The sequence below is a fragment of the Ictidomys tridecemlineatus genome, chromosome 10, assembly GCF_052094955.1.
Source record: "Ictidomys tridecemlineatus isolate mIctTri1 chromosome 10, mIctTri1.hap1, whole genome shotgun sequence".
Lineage (NCBI taxonomy): Eukaryota > Metazoa > Chordata > Mammalia > Rodentia > Sciuridae > Ictidomys > Ictidomys tridecemlineatus.
In genome coordinates this window covers 15,397,673-15,420,170 of record NC_135486.1, presented here as the reverse complement: position 1 = coordinate 15,420,170, position 22,498 = coordinate 15,397,673, and the positions used below count along the sequence as shown (strand labels likewise).

General features: G+C 35.8%; 1 protein-coding gene and 1 pseudogene across 3 annotated transcripts in view; one reads left to right on the top strand and one right to left on the bottom strand.

Moving 5' to 3' along the window:
• Rgl1 (ral guanine nucleotide dissociation stimulator like 1) overlaps positions 1 to 22,498 on the bottom strand; it is a 238,894-nt gene that overhangs the window by 195,459 nt on the left and 20,937 nt on the right. The window lies entirely within an intron of this gene.
• LOC101963965 (cell division control protein 42 homolog pseudogene) lies at positions 12,711 to 13,330 on the top strand (annotated as a pseudogene).

Below are 22,498 nucleotides of genomic sequence, written 5' to 3'. Positions count from 1 at the left end.
TGCAGAAAGCTGTATTCTTTGCCATGTTTGAAAAAGGAAGAACACCCTCTAGTTACAGAAGCCCAAAGTCTTGAAATAGTAAGAAATAATTTTTATATTCTATGTAAGTCACTGAACAAACAGTAGAATGTCTTAGTCTCCCAAGTCTCACTCTGGTTCCTTCGGCTCTTATTGGAGATAGTTATCACTAGGTAGCACTGCCAATCTGATTCAGAACCAGGTTATTGGGTTTCTTAGTAATATGGTAATTTTGTGATCCTTAGTTTGTCTGCTACTTTTTAAAATTCCTTCTAGCAGCTGACACATTTTTATGGATTCAGTTCGAGAAAAAAGCATCTATTCTCACAGGTTCTAAAGAATCTTTTATTGTCAACAAAACTGAACTTCTTGAGTAAAGAATTTTGAAATATTTTAAAGAAACAACAACAAAAAAGAATAAGTCAATTTAGAGTTTTTGCTGCACTCATTATACCTTTATCCAATTGATATTACTCTAAATTAAATACTCAAATGAGGTTTTAAATATATAACTACACGCAAACAAAAATAAATGTAAACATGAAAATATTTAAATCAAACACTGGTGTACTTTCAAATGAAAATTATAACTTAAATAGAAAGAAACAAGATTCTCCAAAGCAAGATGTTTCTCACATCCCTAGGGTGTCTGCAGGACGGACAAGGAGCCAGTCAGGGGTTTAGCCTTTCATCCCTGTGATGTGCTTAGGTGGTGCAGAGAAAGGCCCTCTGTCCTCCCGGGTCTCCTGGTCTTTCCACCTGGAGGCTGAAAGTGACAATATTGCAAGTGCCCAGCCCCAGCAGCTATTTTGGGCTTGTTATAGGGACTGACAGTGACAGTGAGTCTTTGCTTCACCCTTGCAAATGCTCTTTTCTACTTCTGTCATACAGATCATCAGCTGGCACCTGGAGAAAACTTTCACATAGCTAACAAAGCCTCTCTGAAAGCAAAAGTTTTAAAGAGCAAACTTGTCCTTTCAAAATAACAACTATATTTTTTAGAGAGTCTTATGCTTTTTAAAAAGATAAAAATAACTTTTCAACTCATCAACAAAACAAAATGCAAGTGATATAGGAAAACCCTTAAAGATAACTTGGAGATGGTAACTTACCGATTCATCAATACATTCAATTAATGTGATAATATACTATGAATGTTGCTCAGAACTAAAAATGCAGCTGTGAGCAAAAGAGATGTGGGTCTCTGTCTTTAGAGAGGCTACTTTTTATTAATAATATTGCTAATGTAATGTTTTGAGTTTTGTTTTGTTTTGTTTTTTGCAGTTTTAGGGATTGAACCCAAGACCTCACATGTGTTAGGCAAGTGCTCTACCACTGAACTACATCCTCAGCCCCTTTTAAATTTTATTTTGAGTCAGGGTTTCACTAAGTTGCTCAGGATCGTCTCCAACTTGGAATCTTCATGCCTCTGCCTTCCAGCTGGGATTACAGGTGTGTGCCATGGATGGTACCTGGCTCAGAAATGTGTTTAATGCTGCTAAGTCAGCAGAAACTGATATCACCTCAAATCCTTTTGGAAGTAAAAGTGACATAAACCAATGAAAATTACACTCACTGATCAAGTACCAAGGCGGGAGGAATATTAATCTATGAAGAGAGAAGATACAGAACATACAGAAAGCAAACCATATTTCATTACCCAGGACTTACACATAGCTGCATGTATTTTTTTTTTAGGAGAATCATTTGCCTTTACCTCATTTTTGAGAGGAAAAAGCAAATAAATACACATAATGGTCGGGGGGGCTGGGGTTGTGGCTCAGAGGTAGAGCACTCGCCTAGCATGCATGAGGCACTGGGTTCAATCCTCAGCACCACATAAATATAAGATAAAGATATTGAGTCCACCTATAACTAAAAAATAAATAAATAAATATTTTAAAAATACACATCATGGGTGTTTTACTAAAAAATAAATTCAAATTCTTACTCCTTTTCCCAAGTTCCTCTTCATCTACATTTGTTTCAATAGTTTCAATTTTGTAGAAGTAAAATAATTAATACTTTAAATAAGGATATGAGTCATTAGTGAAGTGTTATATATGAAAGATTAATTTTAACACATTAGAAGAAATCTTCCAGTTCAAAGACTATTTTATCAAGGACCTTCAGATTATAATTTGGCGGTAAGCTGCTCTCCAGTCATCTTCATATCACATCTTAACTGGGTTCCAGTCCCAGCTCTACCCCTCAGTGCCTGTGACCCTGCTTTCCCCATCTCTGAAGCAGAGAGAATACCCCACCTCAGAGTGGTACAACATTGCTCTGTGAAATGGTCACAACAGTGCTCTGCACATAGTAAGAGATAAATAAATAGCAACTAGTAAAATTTCCAATTTTAACTGAAGAACTTCATTAATATATTTATAACAGGTAACTGAAGCCAAAGCTGGGAAAAATGTTAAGACAGCTTCTTTAAAGAAGCTTACATCTCCTGACCCAGCCAAACTACATTCTAGAATACGAAAAGAATTCAGCAAATGGGATTACTGAGCCAATGGCAATTATCATTAAGGAATCTTAGCAAACAAGGGAAGAACCTATGGAAAAGAAGGAAAGTCCTAATTTTCAAAACAACAGAGAAAGCAATTATGCAAAAAACTAGACCATAGTAAAATTCTAGAACAGATCATTAAAATATGTGGGCATTTGAAAAAAGCATGGGGCCACATGCTGATTCACTAAGGATGAATATCCTTCTTTCACAAAAAACAGTCCAGAAAATATGACAGATATGTAAGTCTATTATCACAGGTGTTCATATGTATATTTACATATTCTTATGTATGCAAAATATATATAGGTATACAAACATACATACACCTGTGGTAACAGCCTTTGGACAAGAAGGAGAAATTAATTCACATTCAGTAATAAGATCATCATACTCATTTCCAGTTAAATGATTATTAAACACTACTTTTTAATGTATACATATTAATTCAGAAGGAAGTGAACATTAAAGGACTTTCTGTAAGCCCTGTTCTGGTAACCCTGGCTTGCTTAAATTAAGACACAAAGCAATCTATTTAAAAAAAGAAAAAAGAAAAAAAAAAGAAAGAAAGAAAAGAAAAGAAAGTCAGTCCTTAGAGAAAGGACTTGTTCTTGAAGGACTTGAAGCTTGGGTCTGCCATCTGGCAAGGAGGGCAAATGTGATGGTGGGCAGAGAATTTAGGTTAAACTTTAATACAAAAAAAAAGTAAGGTTTTCTACGTACATCCAAAATTGAAAAAAATACTTTAGTAAGATGTGGATTGAATTAGGGTAGAATACAACTGAGGAAAACATTAATTCCTACCACCAAAATATGGTTTAGAATAATCAAACCTGAAGTTCTATCTGAGCCTTTGAGAATGAAAGGGGGCACTTTTAAATGTGCTAGGACAACCAATGAAAACTGGGGCTGCCCTGGGCAAACAGGGACACAAGATCACACTACATACAGCACATGCAAAAAGTTCTAGACATTTGAGTTGGTTAAGAGTTCAATGTTTTAAGAATTTAATACGTTTTTAAAACATATTAGTTCACTAAGTGCCTAATATATGCCCCATTTATGGTTTAGATATTCAGTGTTCCCCAAAAGCTCACATGTGAGACAATGCAAGAAAATTTAGAAGTGAAATGGTTGGTTATGAGAGCCTTGAACCTAATCAGTACATTAATTTGATGATAAGGATTAACTGGGTGGTAACTGTAGGCAGGTAGGGTGTGACTGGACAGTATGGGTCATTGGGGGTGTGCCTTTGAGGTATATATTTTGTTCCTAGTGAAACAAGTTCTCTCTCTCCCTCTCTCTACTTCCTGAAAGTTAAATCCTGAGCTACTTTCCTCCACCACACCCTTTCACTATAGTGTTCTGTCTCATCTCAGGTACAGAATGCCTATGGAATGCTAAATAAATTAGGCAGAAAAGAGCCTCACCACAACATATTATAATGAAATTGTCAAAATTATAAACCAAAGAAGGAATTTTTAAATCTGCAAGAGAAAAACACCAACTCACACTTTAGGGCAACCCCATTAAACAAATAGCAGATTTCTCAGCAGAGACCCATGGCCAGGAGGGTAGGAAATGATATATTTCAAGTCCTGAAAGAAATAACTGCCAGCTAAGATTACTATACCTATCCAGGCTATCCTTCAGAACTGAAGAAGAAATAGAGACCTTCCAAGATAAACAATAACTAAGGGAATTCACGACCATCAGACCAGTCTTACTAAAAATGAATAAGGGAATCCTATTCCCTGAAGTGGAAGAAAGATAACTACCATTGTGATAGCATGTGAAAGTGTAAATTCCACCAAAATATCAGGAACAAGAAAGAGAAGTAGAATTGAACATTATCAAGATTGTAAACCATCAAACCACAAAGATGAATGAAAGAAGAAGAAATGAACAAAGACTATCAAATGAATAAAGTCAACAAAATGATAGGCACAATTGCATTCAATAATAACTCTAAATATAAATGGTTTTAATTCTCCATTAAATGATAAAGACTGATTGAATGGATTAAAAAACAAGACCCAACAATATGTTATCTACAAGAAACTCACCTCACCAGGAAAGACACATATAGACTGAAAGTGAGAGGATGAAAAATGATACTCCAAGAAAATGGAATCCTAAAGCAAGCAGGAGTGCCTATGTTTATATATGGTAAAACAGAATGTAAGACAAAAATAATAAGAAAAGATATTTTAAAAATCACTATACAATGATCACAGGATTAATCCATCAAGAAGATGTATCACTTATAAATCTATATGCACCTAATGTTGGAGTACTCAGTTTATACAACAAACACCATTAGACCTAAAGGGAGAGAGCTCCCATGCAATAATAGTGGAGGATTTCAATATCCAGTTCCCACCAATGGATAGATTATGCAGGACCCCCCTCATTAAAAAATCAACAAAGATGTATCAGAGGTAAACTACACTATAAGCCAAATGGACTTAACATTTTCAGAACATTCCATCCAATAGCTACATCAACACAAGGAACTTTCTCTAGAATAGACCATAGATAAGGCCACAAAACAAATCTTTAAAGATTTATTTTAAATGAAATCATATCCTGTTTCTTTTTCTGAACACAAGAAATGAAACTGAGACAGCAGCAAGAAAGCTTTCAAAATTATGGAAATTTATGGAGAACATATTTTTGAATGAACACTGGGTCACTGAGGAAATCAGAAGTTTAAACTTCCTTGAAACAAATGAAAACAGAAACACAACATACCAAAACTTGTGGAATACAGAAAAAGGAGTACTAAGAGGGAAGTTTATTTAAAAAAAAAAAAAAAAGTGCCTACATTTAAAAAAAAAGAAGAAGGATTTAAACTAAATAATCCAATAATGTATCTCAAGGTCTTAGAAAAGCAAATCAAACAAAATACAAAGTTATTAGAATGAAAGAAATAATAAAGATCAGAGCCAAAATAAATGAAATACAGTCTAACAGAACAACACAAAAGATCAATGAAACAGAGTTAGTTCGGTGAAAATAAAAACAAAATTGAGAAACTTTAGCTAGACTAACCAAAAAGAATATAAAGAAGACCCAAATAAATAAAATTAGAGAGTAAAGAAAAGGAAACATTACAACTGATACTGCAGAAATTGAAATGAACATTACGGACTATTTTGATAAACTATATTCTAACAAATTGGAAAATATAGGCAAAATAGACAAACTTATGGACACATATGACCTACTAAAATTTAACCTAGAAGATATTAAAAACATGAATAACTAAAAATAGTAATAAGTAATAAAAAGTCTCCTAACAGAGAAAAGTTCAGGACTGGATCTTCACTGATGAATTTTATCAAACTGTTAAAGAAGAACTAACACCAATGCTTCTCAAAATATTACACAGAATTCAAAGGGAGGGAACCCTTCCAAACTCATTCTATATGGCCAGAATTAAGCTGTTAACCAAAATGTGACAAGGACACAGAACCAAAAGAAGAAAGAAAACTACATATAAGTATACTTGATAAACATAAATAAAATCCTCAACAAAATATTATCAAATAAAACTCAACATCACATCAAAACAATCATGCATCATGATCAAATTGGTTTCATTCCAGGGTTCCAAAAATGATTCAACATGTATAAATCAATAAACATAATGCATACATAAACAGGATAAAAACCATATGATCATCTCAACAGATGTATAAAAAGCATTTGATAAAATTAAACATCCTTCATGATAAAAGCCCTGACAATTTAAGTAGCAAAGGAGCATACCTCAACATGCTAAAGACTATATATGACAAACTCGTAGCCAATATTATACTGAATGGGGGAAAACTGAAAGCATTTCCTCTAAGATCAGAAACCTGACAAGGGTATCCATTTTCATCACTCTTATTCAAAGTAGTACCAGAAATTTTAGCCAGAGCAATTAGGCAAGAAGTAGTAAAGGAAGAATTCAAAGTATCCCTATTTGCAGATGATATGATTTTACACACACACACATACACACACACACACACCCTAAAGAGTCTACCAAAAGATTATTAGAATAATACACCTATAATCCCAGCAGGTTGGGAGTCTGAGGCAGGAGGATCACAAGTTCAAAGTCAACCTCAGCAACATTCAGGCCCTAAGCAAATTAATGAGATCCTGTCTCAAAATTTAAAAATGAAATATGGTGGAATGAGATGGACATAATTATCCTAGGTACATGTATGTCTGCACATATGGTGCAATGCTACATTGTACCAGAAAAATGAAAAGTTGTGCTGCAATTGTTACAATGAATCAAAAATGCATTCTGCTGTCATATATACCCAATTAGAATTAATTAAGTTAAAAAAAAGAATTGCAAGGATCACTGAGCACCTGGAGAACATGTTAAATAAAATAAGACAAGCACAAAAAAAATAAAAATAAAAAGAGCTAGGGATGTGGCTCAGTACTTAGGTGCCCCTGAGTTCATTCCTCTCTACCAAAAGAAAAAAGACCAAAAAGATACCAAAGCAATCTTGAGCAAAAAGAACAAGCCTGGAGTCATCATAGTATCTGATTCCAAGACAGACATGCTTGTAGACCAACAGAACAGAATAGAAAACCCAGAAATGAAATAAACCCACACATCTACAGCTGATTCCCAACAAAGATGCCAAAAACATACACTGCAGAAAGAACAGCTTCCCTGGGGCTGGGGTCATGGCTCACTGGTAGCGCGCTTGCCTGGCATGTGTGAGGCACTGGATTCAATTCTCAGCATCACATACAAATAAATAAAATAAAGGTCCATCAACAACTTTAAAATATTTTAAAAAATAACAGCCTCTTTAACAAATGTTGCAAGGAAAACTGAATTTACACAGGAAAAAATGAAATTTGACCCCTATCTCTCACCCTATACAAAAATCAACTCAAAATGGATCAAATACCTTAAAGTAAGACATGAAAACTACTAGAGAAAAAGGTAGCAGAAACACTTCAAGATATTTTTATAGGCAATGATTTTCAAGACCATACTCTTAAAAGCACAAGAAACAAAAGCAAAACTTGACAAATGAAATTATATCAAACTAAAAAGCTTCTATACAACAAAGGAAATAATCAACAGGGTGGAGAAAACCTGACCAATGGAAGAAAATATTATCCAGCTATTCACCTGTCAGAGGTTTTTTTTTTTTATTGGTTGTTCACAACATTACAAAGCTCTTGACATATCATATTTCATACATTAGATTGAAGTGGGTTATGAACTCCCAATTTTACCCCAAATGCAGATTGCAGAATCACGTCGACCTGTCAGAGGTTTAACATCCAGAATATTATTTATATACATTTATATAAACTTAACAACAAAAAGTAATCCCATTTTAAAGTAGGCAAATGATCCAAATAGATATTTCTCAAGTGACCAATAAATATATTAAAAATGCTCAATGTCAGTAAGCATCAAGAAATACAAATCAAAGCTACAATGACATTCCCTCTCACCCTAGTTAAAATGGCTATGATCCAGCTAACCCACTCCTTAGTACACATCTAAAGCAAGTGATGTCAATAAATACACAAGAGATACCTGCATGTTAATGCTTATTGCAGAATTCTTCACAATATGTAAGATATGGCATCAGCCAAGGTGTCCACCAACAGTTGAATGGATAAAAAAATATGGCATAGATTCATACACATACACAGTAGAGTACTATTCTGCCATAAAGAAGAATGAAATATTGTCATTTGTAGTAAAATATCCAAAACTATTAAGAAATATCCAAACTATCATGAACTATCCTTATATTACAGATGAGGAAATTAGGGCACAGAGAAGCTAAATAACTTGCCCACCATTACTATTCAGTTTACTCTCTGGTTTACACTAACTGAATGGACAGACCCCCAAAGCCAGACTCCCTCATCTGTGCATTTAGCTGCTATTATACACAGTATCTTCAGATTTTAGATAACCTCAGGCTGCACTAAAATACAATGAAGTGCATTCGGCTAATCAGGAATGGCATAATCCTGCTTGCCTCTGTTTCAATAGTACACAAATAGAGACACTGTTTTTGATTCAGGTTCCAATTTTTCATATAAACTAGGTACACTGGGGTGAATTCACGATGGCAAGATGTGAGACCATGAAACAAATAGATGAGTGGAAGGAAATGGAAGTTTAACTTATAAAAGACTTTAGAGGGTATGAAAATGGTTCAACTAAGTCAATGGCCACACAGAAGTCAGTCATACTCCACTCAGCAGCATCCAAACTGACCACTGAGATCCATGTAGTTCACTAAATAATCTAATAACTTTGCTGGAAAATCAAGACAAAAGTTTCAAGAAACTGTACTACTTGTAATATACTGATATTTTACATTCTATTCTATTCCCATTATATTGTGTTTCTTCCTCTTTTTCTTCTCCCTCTTCCTCCTCTTCCTCCTTTTCTTCTTTTCCTTCTCCTTCGTCTTCTTCTTTTTCATCTTTTTTAATGTTAGTCATATCCAGTTAAAATTATCTCACAAATCTGGATCTCAGCCTGAACTCTGAAAAATATTGCTCAACCAAAGAAATAAAAATGCAGAGGATAGACATTATAGGAAAGTATTTTTTGCTCAACATAAACAGTTGCTAAGTAGCAGAGAAGTGGCAATAGGCAATCTCAGGACAAAGGAGTTTCCCATAATACAGGCAACGTAGGTGTCCCCTCTTGGGCTAGGAACACAGTTGAAGGGACTCAAGCATTAGTTAAATGATTTAAGTACAGGAACATTAAGGTTCTTTCCAAACCTAAAGTTTCATTATTCTAAATTACATTTTCATAATAGAAATACTTTCCCTTCAACAATGACCATTTTCCAAAGATTTAGTTGTGTTCCAAGCTACCAAGATAGAAGAAAGGAAGGGAGGGGGAAAGGAAAAGAAGGAAAGAGGTCAAAGAGAAAGAAGGTAGAAAGAAAACCATACAGAACTGAATAGTCTCCTAAGAAAATTAGAGTTTTGCTTTCAAAATAAAGCCCAAAACTCTAACCTTCCCCAGTCCAATAAAATTATAAATTGCTTTTATCCAGAGTGCAAAATTCCTGAATGCCCTGTATGAGTAAATGAAGGGGGAAAGGCATCTGAAAATCACTCTGGGCTCTATAATTAGCTCTGATGGTTTCCTTTCAGATCTTTCTGGATGATCAAATCAGAACAGAAGAGCTGAGATGGCTCAGGACTCGATGCGTAAAATAGCCTTCAAAAGGGTTTGGCCGATTCTTTTTGACAGGTATACACACTGCCACAATCTTCAAAGGCAACTTCTGGGACAGCCTCCTAACTTCTTTTGAAGATGATGCCAAGAAAAAAGAGAGAATGTAAGAAGAGAAATCCAAATAAGGACAAAATGAGTGAAAGGATGCAATTGCTAGATCAAAGATTAAAAAGTCCCTTGGACTGCTGACCAGCGAGAACCACGCAACCCACCATTCCCGTGGACTCACTGCACCGTAGTGCATTCTTGTCACCAGATATCTTTCTTAACCCTCAAAGCCATGTTCATACCAGATTCCAACACCACTAGCACAGAACCAGGTTTGCTCGCTGAAAAATACACAAGAAACACGCTTGCCTTACACAAGCGTGTACTATTGGTTCATTAGAGATCTCATCAAGGCTTTCTAAAAGAGATAGAAGAGTTCAAACTGGCTAAATGACCCATCAAAACTTCCAAGTGTTCTCTGGATGTTTTCCACCAAATTCGGTTTCCTTAGGAAGTCTCAGAGTGAAAGGGCTGCACAGACTAGAACACAGAAAGACCAATCACTACTCACTAATTAAGCAAATAAAAAGAAATCAAAAGGTTATCCTCAACTGTAAACTGCCTCCTCCTGACAAAATGAGTGACTCAGCATTTACCCTCAATTAATCTTCTAAGTACTAATGTTATCCACACATAATAGAAAGTCTTTGGAATTTACATACTTTATAAGTGTTTTTAAATGAAGCAGAAAGTTAGAAGCTTTTTGCTAAGACCATCTGGGCATCCTAGAAATCTGAATCCTAAATTGGACTCATTCCCACGTTACTATAAATTGCCCTACAAACTCTTAAATCAGGATAGAGTCCTTTGTGAAAAGATGAGTCCAGGAAATAAACTGAAACCAGACTGAAGTTTGGCAAGTCAGTGAGGACAGAGACTTGGAAACAGATGAAAACAGAATAGAGGCTGACATAATTCAGGTAGGCTGGAATTCAAAGCATGCTGGGACCTTGGTAACATAGACCAGCTGGACTGAGATGAGGCCAAGACCAGGCCAGGCACAATCTAGGAACACATACACACACTCCAGGAGCCTGTCTGCCAAGTGGACACTTGCAAACACAATGCACCATGTCTACAGAGAGCAAGCATGTACTTGGTTCAAGCAGGAATCAGGAATAGAGGATGACCCCAAAGATCAGGCCCTGACCACAAAGTACAGATTAGCATCATAGCAAGCTTCTATCCAACAACGTTGTGCTCTGAGTACATAGAAAAACCTAGATTTGTTGGATGAAATATAACAAAGATTCTAAATGCTTAGCTGATCTCCCAGGGAAGGAAATTCTAGAATAGAAACCAGAGAAGAACATAAATATAGAAATGTCATACTTACACTGATATTTAGGCTGACCAGAGAGTATTTGTTGATATTCTTTTTTTAAATAATGTTTTAGTTGTAGATGGACACAATATCTTTATTTTGTTTATTGATTTTTATGTGGTACAGAGGATTGAACTCAGTGCCTTATACATGCTAGGTAAGTGCTCTACCAATGAGCCACAACCCCAGCCCTCGTTGATATTCTTAACTAGGAAGCTTAGAGGATTTGGGTGTGTGTGTATGCAAGCAAGGAGAAAAGTTCAATGCCTAGGGAAGTGTACAAATGTTATATTATGATGCAATGTATATTTGCTTTTATAAAAAATAAACACAAACCTAATACATATCGTTTCTCCTTACAAAGTGGGGGGTACTCTAAACAATGTATATTATTAAATGATTACAATGAAAGATATGGATAAGTTCAAATTCATTAACCTGTAGACAATTAAACTCAGCAATGCCTAACTCATATTCAATCACAAGCTTCTGAACTATGGCCATTTAATCACATCATGAATTTCATATACACATGATATACATGAACTTCATGATATACATGAAGGAACTTAGGTTTTCACAGACATATGGAAATAGATGATAAAGTCTTGAATTTGTTCAATGAAATAAAATGGAACAGAGCCCCTCTCTACCCTTCTTATACCTAAAGGGCTACTCTCTCAATGAAGAGATAACAAGGAATCTGTCAATCAGCCTATACACTTGGTGGTGGAAAAAAGAAGACTCCCCAAACATGGGGTTCAAGTTTATATTACCCATATTAAGAACCCATATCTGAGAAACTAACATTAGAATGAACCAGAAACACACTCAAAATGTCTGTAAAAATCAAAAGCAAATTTTCTCTAGAGCAGTGATTCTCAAACTTGAGTATGGGGTTTATAAACACTGTTGCCTTGCTCCCATGTGCAGAGGATCTGAGTTAATTGGTCTGGAGTCAATCTGCCCTCCTGATTTTCAGACTCAGTAGTCCTTCTGAAGTGCAGCAAAGACTGAGAAACTGCTGTAAAGACATGCCCCAGCCTACCACAAGCCAAAGACATAACTCATATGAGCAAAAATAGGTAGAAATAAAAGAAGACAAAGACACCCCCTCAAGAACTTTAGATAACACACTACATAACAGGAACATTTATATTAATCAAGAGTCAAAAACAAAACAAAGCAAACCACTCTAAACTTCTGATATCAAAGAAAAACTAAAGGAAGAGTGAGACATCACATGTTCATGAATGGGAAGGTTCAATATGGACGGATGTCAGTTCTTCCAACTTGATCTACAGTCTGAATGCAATCCCAATCAAAATCCCAACAAGTTATTTTGTGGATATTGATAAACTGGTTCAAAAACTTATATGGAAAGGCAGAAGACAGAGTAGCCAACTCATTATTGAAGGAGAACACACAGTCAGAGGACTGCCACTGGCCAACTTCAAGACTTACTACACAATGCTGCCAATCCTTCAGTGGAAAGCTGAGGTCAACATTAAATTGAAAATATTTGAAATGAATACAGAACTATTTCAGCAATGCAGACAATTAAGTGCATTGTTGTGGGGGGGGTGATGCTGCTGGTAAAACATGTCTCCTGGCCCAAATATTTACTATTTTTGACAACCACGCAGTCACAGTTATGGTTGGTAGGAAGCCATACACTTGGGCTTTTTGATACTGTAGCACAAGATGACAGATTATGATGGCTGAGTTATCCACAAACAGATCTATTTCTAGTCTGCTTTTCAGTGGTCTCTCCACCCTCATTTGAAAATGTGAGAGAAAAGTGGGTGCCTGAGACAACCCACCACTGTCCCAAGATGCCTTCCTTGATTCCTGGGACCCAAATTGATTTTCCCTCTGCCACCGAGAAACTTGCCAAGAACAAGCAGAAGACTATTGCTCCAGATAGTCTGCTGCCAAGCTGGCCAGTGACCTGCCTGCTGTCAAGCATCTGGAGTGTTCTGCTCCCACACCAGCAGGCCTAAGGACTGCAGGTGTCAAAGAAATATTGGCTGTTCTGGAGCCTCCAGAGCCAAAGCAGAGCCACACATGGTCTAAACAAGTGAAAATTCTTTACAATCAGCCTGAAGTCATTCCCTCCACATCTTACTTTTTAGCCTGCTTTAGGTACTCAGCCCTTCACTTCTCCTAAGGCACAGCAGGAAAGGCCCTGCAGTGGGAATTGGAAGCCCAGGTTCTAACTGGGGCTGCACCTCTGTAGGCCTCAGTTTACTCACTCATGTGTGAATTAAATGGTTGTCTACTCACACTCACACACAGAAAATTCACTCTAAAGCTACAGTAATCAAGACATTGTGGTATTGGTGAAAGAATAGACATATCAATAAAACAGAACAGAGTCCATAAACAAACCCAAATAAACATAGAAAACTAGTCTCTGACAAAAGAGGAAAGAAAACACAATGGAGCCAAGCCAGTCTTTTCATGGGTGCTGAGACTGGATGTTCGCATATTTAAAAATGAATTACAGCACTCCATGTAAGATGCAATATTCTAAAACTCTGAGCAGACAACATAGGATAACATCTAGGTGACCTTGGATATGGTAGTAACTTTAGATACAGCACCAAAAGCATAATCCATGAAAGAAATAATTGATACGTTGAACTTCATTAACATTTAAAACTTCTGATCTATGAAGGACAATGTCAAGAGAATGAACTCTCATTCAAGCCAAACGACAGGATAAAATATTTGCAAAAGGCACATTTAATAGAAGACTGATATCTGCAATGTACAAAGAACTCTCAAATCTTAGCCATAAGAAAACAACCCAGTTAAATCTGGGGAAAACACCTGAACAGACATTTTACCAAAACCAAGATGTGAAATGAGCATATGAGAAGATATATCAACATCACTTGTTCTTAGGGAACTGCAAATTAAAACATCATGACACCACTATACACATATTACAATAGTCAAAATCCAAAACACTGACACTACCAAATACCAGTGAGGATGTGGAGAACAAGAACTCACAGCCATTGCTGGTGGGAATGCAAAATAGTACACTCTGGAAGGCAGTTTGGTGATTTCTTATTAAATTAAACATAGTCTTACTGTATGGCCCAGCAATCATGCTCCTTAATATTTACTGAAAGCTTACATCAACAACAACAACAAAAAACCCTGCACACAGCTTTATTCATAACTGCCAAACCATGGAAGCAACCAAGATGAACTTCAGTAGGTGAATGGATAAATAAACTGTGGTACATCTAGATAATGAATTATTAAGCACAAAAAAAGAAATAAACTATCAAGCCATGAAGAGACATAAAGAATCCTCAAATACATATTAAGTGAAGGAAGCCAACCTGAGAAGGCCACACACTCTATGATTCCAACTATATGACATTCTGGAAAAGGCAAAACTGCAGAGATGTAAAAAGACTTTGGTTACCTCTGGTTGTGAGGAGGTGGGACGAACAAGCAGAACACAGAGGACTTTCAGGGCAGTGAAACTGTTCTGTATGATACTGCAATAGAGGGTGCCTGCCATTGTGCATGTGTTCAAGAACAAAACCAAGAGTGAACTCTACTGTAAACCATGGACTTCCGAGCAGTAATGAAGAATCAGTGTGGGCTCCTGGCTTTTAACAAATACACCACTGCAGTGCCGGATGTGAACAAGGTGGAGGTTCAGGAAACTTCCCCTCAATTTTACCATGAACCTAAAACTGCTCTAAAACTAAGTTGATTTTTTTTAAAAAAGAATTAATTATGGATACACAATCACATCAGTGAAGCTCAAGCACATTATGAGGACTGAGAAGCAAAAGAAGCCAGAGTTTTCATGCTTTATGATTCCATTTATGGACAGTCTGGACCTACAAGAGATCAACTTATGATTTTTTAACTTTACATGATGTGAAAGCAACAGTCATTCAGTAGAAACTACACTTCAAATTCTGAATTTCTTGGGGTGGGTACTGAGAATTAAACTCAGAGGCACTTGACCACTTGACGGCTGAGTCACATCCCTGTTGAGAACCACAGCCGAAGGGGCCCCAGCAAACTTCCAGCTGTCAGGTGATGATTGGCTCCTCTAGGTGATGTTCATTGGGCTGTTTCCCCACCCTTTCACACCACGGAGCTGCTCATTGGGGGACTTTTTTGGCTCTGCCCACACAATCCAGCCAATCGGCCTCAAGAGCAGGAAGGGGTGGGGTTGAGAGGCTTGTGGGAAGCCGTGATGGCAGTTGGGCTCTGAGGGAATTCCTAAAGAGCTCGGGTGGTGCGGTGTGTGTGTTCTAAAAATAAAGTTCATTTCTGCTTGATTAGTGGCTCCTGAATTGTGCCCAGCCAGACTGTGGCACACCCCCAACCCTATTTTATATTTTATTTAGCAACAGGGTCTCACTGAGTTGCTTAGTGCCTCATTTTTTGCTGGGGCTGAATTTGAACTCAGGATCCTCCTGCCTCAGCCTCCCGAGATGCTGGAATTATAGGCATGTTCCACCACACCCGGCAAATTCTGAATTTTTATCTGTTCTCAAGCTAATAATATACAGAATAATACTTTCTTGAGAATCTGGGCAGCTTCCAGTGAGCCATACCATCTCCAGGGTAAAGAACCAATACCTTTCAGTGTACCATCCTACTGAGTTGCCACATGCAGTAGGTTAGGTATATTAAATGCACTTTCAACCTATGATATTTTTAACACACAATAAACTAATTAGGATAAAACCTCGCCATAAGTAGAGGAGCATCTGCATGTGAAACTTTGGGGGGAAAAAATCTAACCCATAGTAATATCAAATAGATATTGTTTGCCTAGAGCCATTGTGGAGGGTGCAATACTGAAGGAGCCCAACAGATATTTGGGGTTGATGGAGATGCTCAGTATTTTTATTATCACAGAAGTATATATACATTTGTCAAAACTCATAGAACTACACATTTAATACAGGTCCACTTTATTATATGTAAACTATTTCTCAGTAAAGTTAAACACTTTCTTTCCCTTTTCCCAGAAACACTTGCAGCTATTTTCTATGTATCCTCATCGTGACATGATTTTCCTACATTTTCTTTTCTTTCTTAACTTTATCGTTATCTCACTTTTGAAGTGATATTTTTTTCATTTACTTTAAAATTAAGTAATAACATTGGAAATCATTTTGTCTTTGCTCAAAAAGTAGGATGTAACAGAGGACTTAGGCCATAAAGGAAAGAGTTTACCCCCGGGATTAGAGTGCTCCCAGCCACTCTACCCAGTTCTGTCAATTACTCACTGTGTGGTCTTGAGTAACCAACTCTGAGCTTAAATTTCCTCATCTGTTAAATGTCAATTATTATAATATCCACCTTTTAGGGATATTAAGCATATAGAGATTTTGTCCCAGAATAGGAATTCAGTAAATTATACTTACTGAATTATGTTTTCATTTAAATTCTTCATCATTTCCCAGTATCATTCTGATACCAATATCAAAAACTCCATTAAAAAAAATCTGCAGGTGTGTTAGTCAGCTCTTTGTTACTGTGACAAAATACCTGAGATGAACTATTAAACAGGAAGAAAGATTTCTTTTGGCTCAGTTTTAGAGGTTTCAGTTCATTGATCAGTTGGCCCCAATCTCTATGGAACTATGGTGAGGCAGAACATCATGGCAGGGAGCAAGTGACAGAGCAGAGCTGCTCACCTCATGACAGCTGGGGTGCAGAAAGAAGAGATTTTATAATATAGCTTTCCTCCAAGCCTATTAAGCTATGAATTAAAAAATGAATTAATCCATTCATGAGGTCAGGGTCCTCAGCATTTAATCATCCCCAGCAGCCCCAGCTCTGAAACCACTCTGGCAATGGGGACCAAGCCTTCAACACATGAGTTTTTGGGGGACAACTAAGATCTAAACTATAACAAGAAGTCAATATCACTAATGGACATAGATGCAAAAATCCTCAATAAGATAACAGCAAACCAAATTCAACAAATCACAAAGATCACACATCATCACCAAGTAAGATTTACTTGGATGCAACATACGCAAATCAATCAAGATGAGACATCATACTAACAGAATAAAAAAACTACATGATCATCTTTAAAAATCATGACAAACTTCAACATCCTTTCGTGATTTAAAAAAAAAACAGATATAGAAGACATTTTTTCAACACAACAAAGGCCATTTATAAAAAGCCCATAACCAGCCTAACAATCAATGGAGGGAAATGGAAAGCTTCTCCTCTAAGAGCCAAAACAAGACAAAGACGCCCACTTTAAACATAGTCCTGGAAGTACCAGAAGACAAAGAAAAAGAAATAAAAGGCATCTAAATTAGAAGGAAGGAAACAAGATTATTCCTGTTTATAGATAACAGGATTCTATACGAAGAAAATCCTAATGAATCCACAAAACAAATTCATTAAGTTACTCTTCCCACAATCAACAAATTGTTATTGTATCTTTTTCTACCAATAACAATGTATCCAAAAAGGAAATCAAGAAAACATTTCTGTTTATCACAAAGAATAAAATACCTAAGAATAAATTTAACAGTGAGGTAAAAGATCGATACACCAAATATTACAAAACATTGATGAAAGAGATTGAATAGACATAAGTAAATCAAAAGATGTCTCATATTCATACGTGGAAAGAATTAATGTCTGTATTACCTAAAGTGATATACTGATCCAACACAATCCCCTGTCAAAATCCCAAGGGCATTTTTTATAAACTCTAAAATTTATTTGGAAAACAAAAGACCCCAAATAGACAAAGCTATCTTGAAAAAGAAGAACAGAGTTAGAGGCATCATACTTTCTGACTTCAAATTATATACAAAGCTAAAGTAATTAAAACAGCATGGAAACTTTTATGGTGCTGGCATTAAAATGGACATACAGACCAATGGAACAGAATAGAGAGCCCAGAAACAAAACCCAAGCATATATATCATCTTCTTTTTTTTTCTTTTTTTTTAAGAGAGAGAGAGACAGACAGACAGAGAATTTTAATATATATATATATTTTTTTTAGTTATCGGCGGATACAACATCTTTGTATGTGGTGCTGAGGATCGAACCTGGGCCGCATGCATACCAGGCGAACGCACTACTGCTTGAGCCACATCCCCAGCCCAAGATCATCTAATTTTCAACAAGTACACCAGAAATACATCGTGGGAAAAGTCTCTTCAATATAGTATAGGAAAACTGGATACCAGATACAAAAGAATGAAACTGGACCCTTATCTTACAGTACACATAAAAACCAACTTAAAATGGATTAAAGACCTAAACATAAGACCTGAAACCATAAAACTCCTAGAAGAAAGCTGGGGAAAAGCTCCTTGACATTGGCCTTGGTAATGACTTTTTTTGGAAATCACACCCAAAGCTCAAACAACATCAACAACAACAAAAATAATAATAAGAAGAAGACTGTATCAAGCTAAAAAGCTTCTAGACAACAAGAACAATCAACAAAATGAAGACTCTTTTCAAACCATACATATAATAAGGCATTAATATTCAAAATATATAAGAAATAACATAACTCAATAGCAAAGAAATAACTAACTCCACCTAAAAATGGGCACAGGACCTGAATTGACATTTTCCTAAAGAGAACATACAAATGGCCAACAAGTACACAAAACAGGGCTCAACATCACTAATCGTCAGGAAGCGCAAACCAAAACCACAATGAGGTATCACCTCCCGCCTGGCAGGATGACCATTATTTTAAATAAATAAATGACAAGTGCTGATGGGGACTTAGACAAATTAGAACCTTACGGCACCACTGGGGTGAATGAAATTAGTACAGTCATGAAGAACAAGATAGAGGATCCTCAGGAAAACAAAAACAGAGCTACCACGTAACCCAGCAATACTCCTTCTGGGTAAATATACAAGGGCAATGAGATCTGCACTTCATAGATACATCATCAGTCCTTTGTTCATTACAGCAATATTTACTCATAGTAACCAATATACACACACTTAAATGTCTGCTGGTGAATGAAAAGACTCTTTTCAAACCAAAGAAATGTGATATATATATAGGAAATTGATAGTGTGTGTGTGTGTATAGCATATGTTTATTTGAAATATTCAGCTTTAAATAAGAGATGCTACCATTTACAAAAACCTGGATAAACCCAGAGGACAGTATGATAAGTGAAATAAGTCATTACATGTGGAATCATTAAAGAGCTAATCACATAGAAACAGAGTAGAACATCACTTACCAAAAGCAGAGATGGAGGTATAGGGAGATGCAGGTCAAAGTATATAAAGTTATGGTTATATAAGATGAATAAATTAATAATATTGTGCCCTGGAAATGTGCTAAGAGAATAGATTTCAGGTACTCTTAACACACACACACACACACAAAAAAAAAAAAAAAAAAAAAAAAAACGTGAGGAGATAAAATATATTGATTTTCTGGACTGTAGTAATCATTTCATTATGTATATGCACATAAAAAACATCATGCTGTACACTGTAAATAGATGCAATAAAAATTCAGTTGTTAAATTTTAAAAATTCTTCATTATTTATACAATAAAGTAGCCAGAGTAATAAACCTAAATAAAATTTAGTGGAGCCGGGGACAGTGGCGCATGCCTATAATCACAGCAGCTCAGGAGGCTCAGGCAGGAGGATCCCAAGTTCAAAGCCAGCCTCGGCAAAAAGCAAGGTGCTAAACAACTGTATCTAAATAAAATACAAAATAGGGCTGGGGATGTGGCTCAGTGGTCGGGTGCCCCTGAGTCCAACCCCCAGTACCCCCCAAAAAATAATTTAATGGAATTAGCACGAATCTTTCTGGAAAGGTCACTCACTAGCCAGAATAGAAGTTCACAATGACTTAAGGAGGTCAAAGTCCATCAAAGCATGATCACTCCAACCTGGGTCTGTGAGCCCTGCAAGCCCATACATTGTTACCAGTATGCAACAAGGTAAGAACAGAAATAAAAGCATTTAGAAACTTTTATGGAAATTTGGTACATCCTGATATCCAAGTATATGATTAATCTTTAAAAATGTGATTTTTAATATAAGATTCTTGTAGGAGAAGGTTCTGATGACACAGCTGCAATGACAGGAGGAAACAGTCCAGAGTAATGCAAATTAGGGAGCTTGAGTCAGATGTAAAGCAACACACTGCTTCCTTCATCAAGAAAGCCTTCCTATGAAGACAGCTGAATTACAAAATGTGATTAGGAAATGTATATTTTGTACAAACTTTCCAATGAGCTCTATACCCACACCTACAACTGCCTCCTCAACATCTCCTCTTTTGTGTTGACTAGATACTTCAAAGTAAGCTTTCCAGACCTTCCTACTCAGTTAATGGTGGCTCCATCCTTAATTTTGCTAACAACAAAATCTTTGGACTTGTCTTTCATCTTTTTCTTTTTCTCCCTTCACATATAATGGGAAAGGATATTCTAGTGGCTTTGGCTTCAAACACATCCAGAATTTGACCACCTTTCTCAACACATTCATTGTTTCCATCTTAGTTTGAGAAACTCTTTTCCTTACCGCAGTTGCCACCTTACTTCTTTTTCTATTTTTACAAACTATTCTCTGGAACAAAAATATAGAAAATAAGTATAAATAAAGCAGAGGACTTATGATAAGAATTTTGGGCCACTCCAATGGTAGCAGGTTCATTTGGTTCAAAATTGGACATATTGGAACTGAGTAACTTTGTGTCTATTATTTTCTCTAAAGTGACCCAACAAACAGTTAAGAATGCATGGTAGAGAAATAAGAACCTCATATTTTTTAGAAAAGAAGATTTATAGTTTTGAATGTCTGAATAAAGGTAGCTACTTACTTTCAAAAAAAAAAACAAAACAAAACAAAGCCAACCTCAGTAATTTAGTGAGGCCCTAAGCAACTTGGCAATATATATTTTCATCCACGAGAATACATGCATATGCATGTATACATATATGAAATATATATAAAATTTTAAAAAATTTCATAAAGCTATTATTCTTTTAACTCTGTTTGATTATTTAAATTCTCTTCTTTTTACCTTGTCTGTCTGGCTAAAAGTTTAATCTTATTAAATTTTTTCAAAGAAAAAAAAATGTGATTAGGGATGATGGTAAAAACCATGGATTATATAAAGGCTAATGCATTGCACTTGAGGTTTTTCTTTTATGTGATAATATAGAAGCTGGTCATAAACAATTATTATTTAATGTTGAGGTTTATGAAACATAGGGGAAAAGTTCTATGATACATTGGAGAATGTTTGAACTATTTTAAATAAATTCTTAAAAGAGTTTCTGCTGGATAAGAAACCAGTTTGGGTCCAAATTTTTAAAGATTTTTATTGGATAGCCAACCTTATTTGTCTAAAATCTTCAGCATGTTAATAATCCTAGTATTTTCAACAAGAAGGAAAACCAACATGTTTTTCAGTAGCAGATGACTGAAAGGACAAAACAAATATTACGAGTTTGGAAGAACAGTTTCCACAGATTGTTATGTCGTGTTTCACAATTTAACAACCACAGTCAATGAAGCAGGTAATGATTTTGACATCTGCAAAAAGTGATTGTCAAATAACAGATGAAATTGATAGAATGTTGGAAATTTTTATTCTCTCTCAAAGAAAGACACATGCCTAGGAAATTCATGGAGCCATAATCCATGCCTTTCACTGATATATGATTTAAACTTAATATAACCTCTAAGAATGTTTTAATCTCCTCCTTGATATCTTTTGCAACCCATTGTTCATTCAATAACATATTATTTAGTCTCCAGGTGTTAAGAGTAGATTTTATTTTTTATTTTATCATTGATTTCTAATTTCATTCCATTGTGGTCTGATAAAATGCAGGGTAGTATTCTACCTTTTTGTGTTTACTAAGATTTTCTGTGTGGCATAACATACAGTCTATTTTAGAGAAGGATCCATGTGCTGCTGAGAAGTGTATTCACTCACTGATGGATAATACACTCTATATTTGTTGGTTAAATCTAAGTTATTGATTGTATTATTGAGTTCTATAGTTTCTTTGTTTAGCTGTTGTTTGGAAGATCTATCTAGTGGTGAAAGAGGTGTGTTAAAGTCACCCAGAATTATTGTGTTGTGATCTATTTGACTCTTGAACTTGAGAAAAGTTTGACTATCTAGTGGTGAAAGAGGTGTGTTAAAGTCACCCAGAATTATTGTGTTGTGATCTATTTGACTCTTGAACTTGAGAAAAGTTTGACGAACGTAGATGTTCCGTTTGGGGCATATGTATTTATAACTGTTATGTCTTGTTTTGTTTTTTTTTTTTTTAAGAGAGAGAGAGAGAAT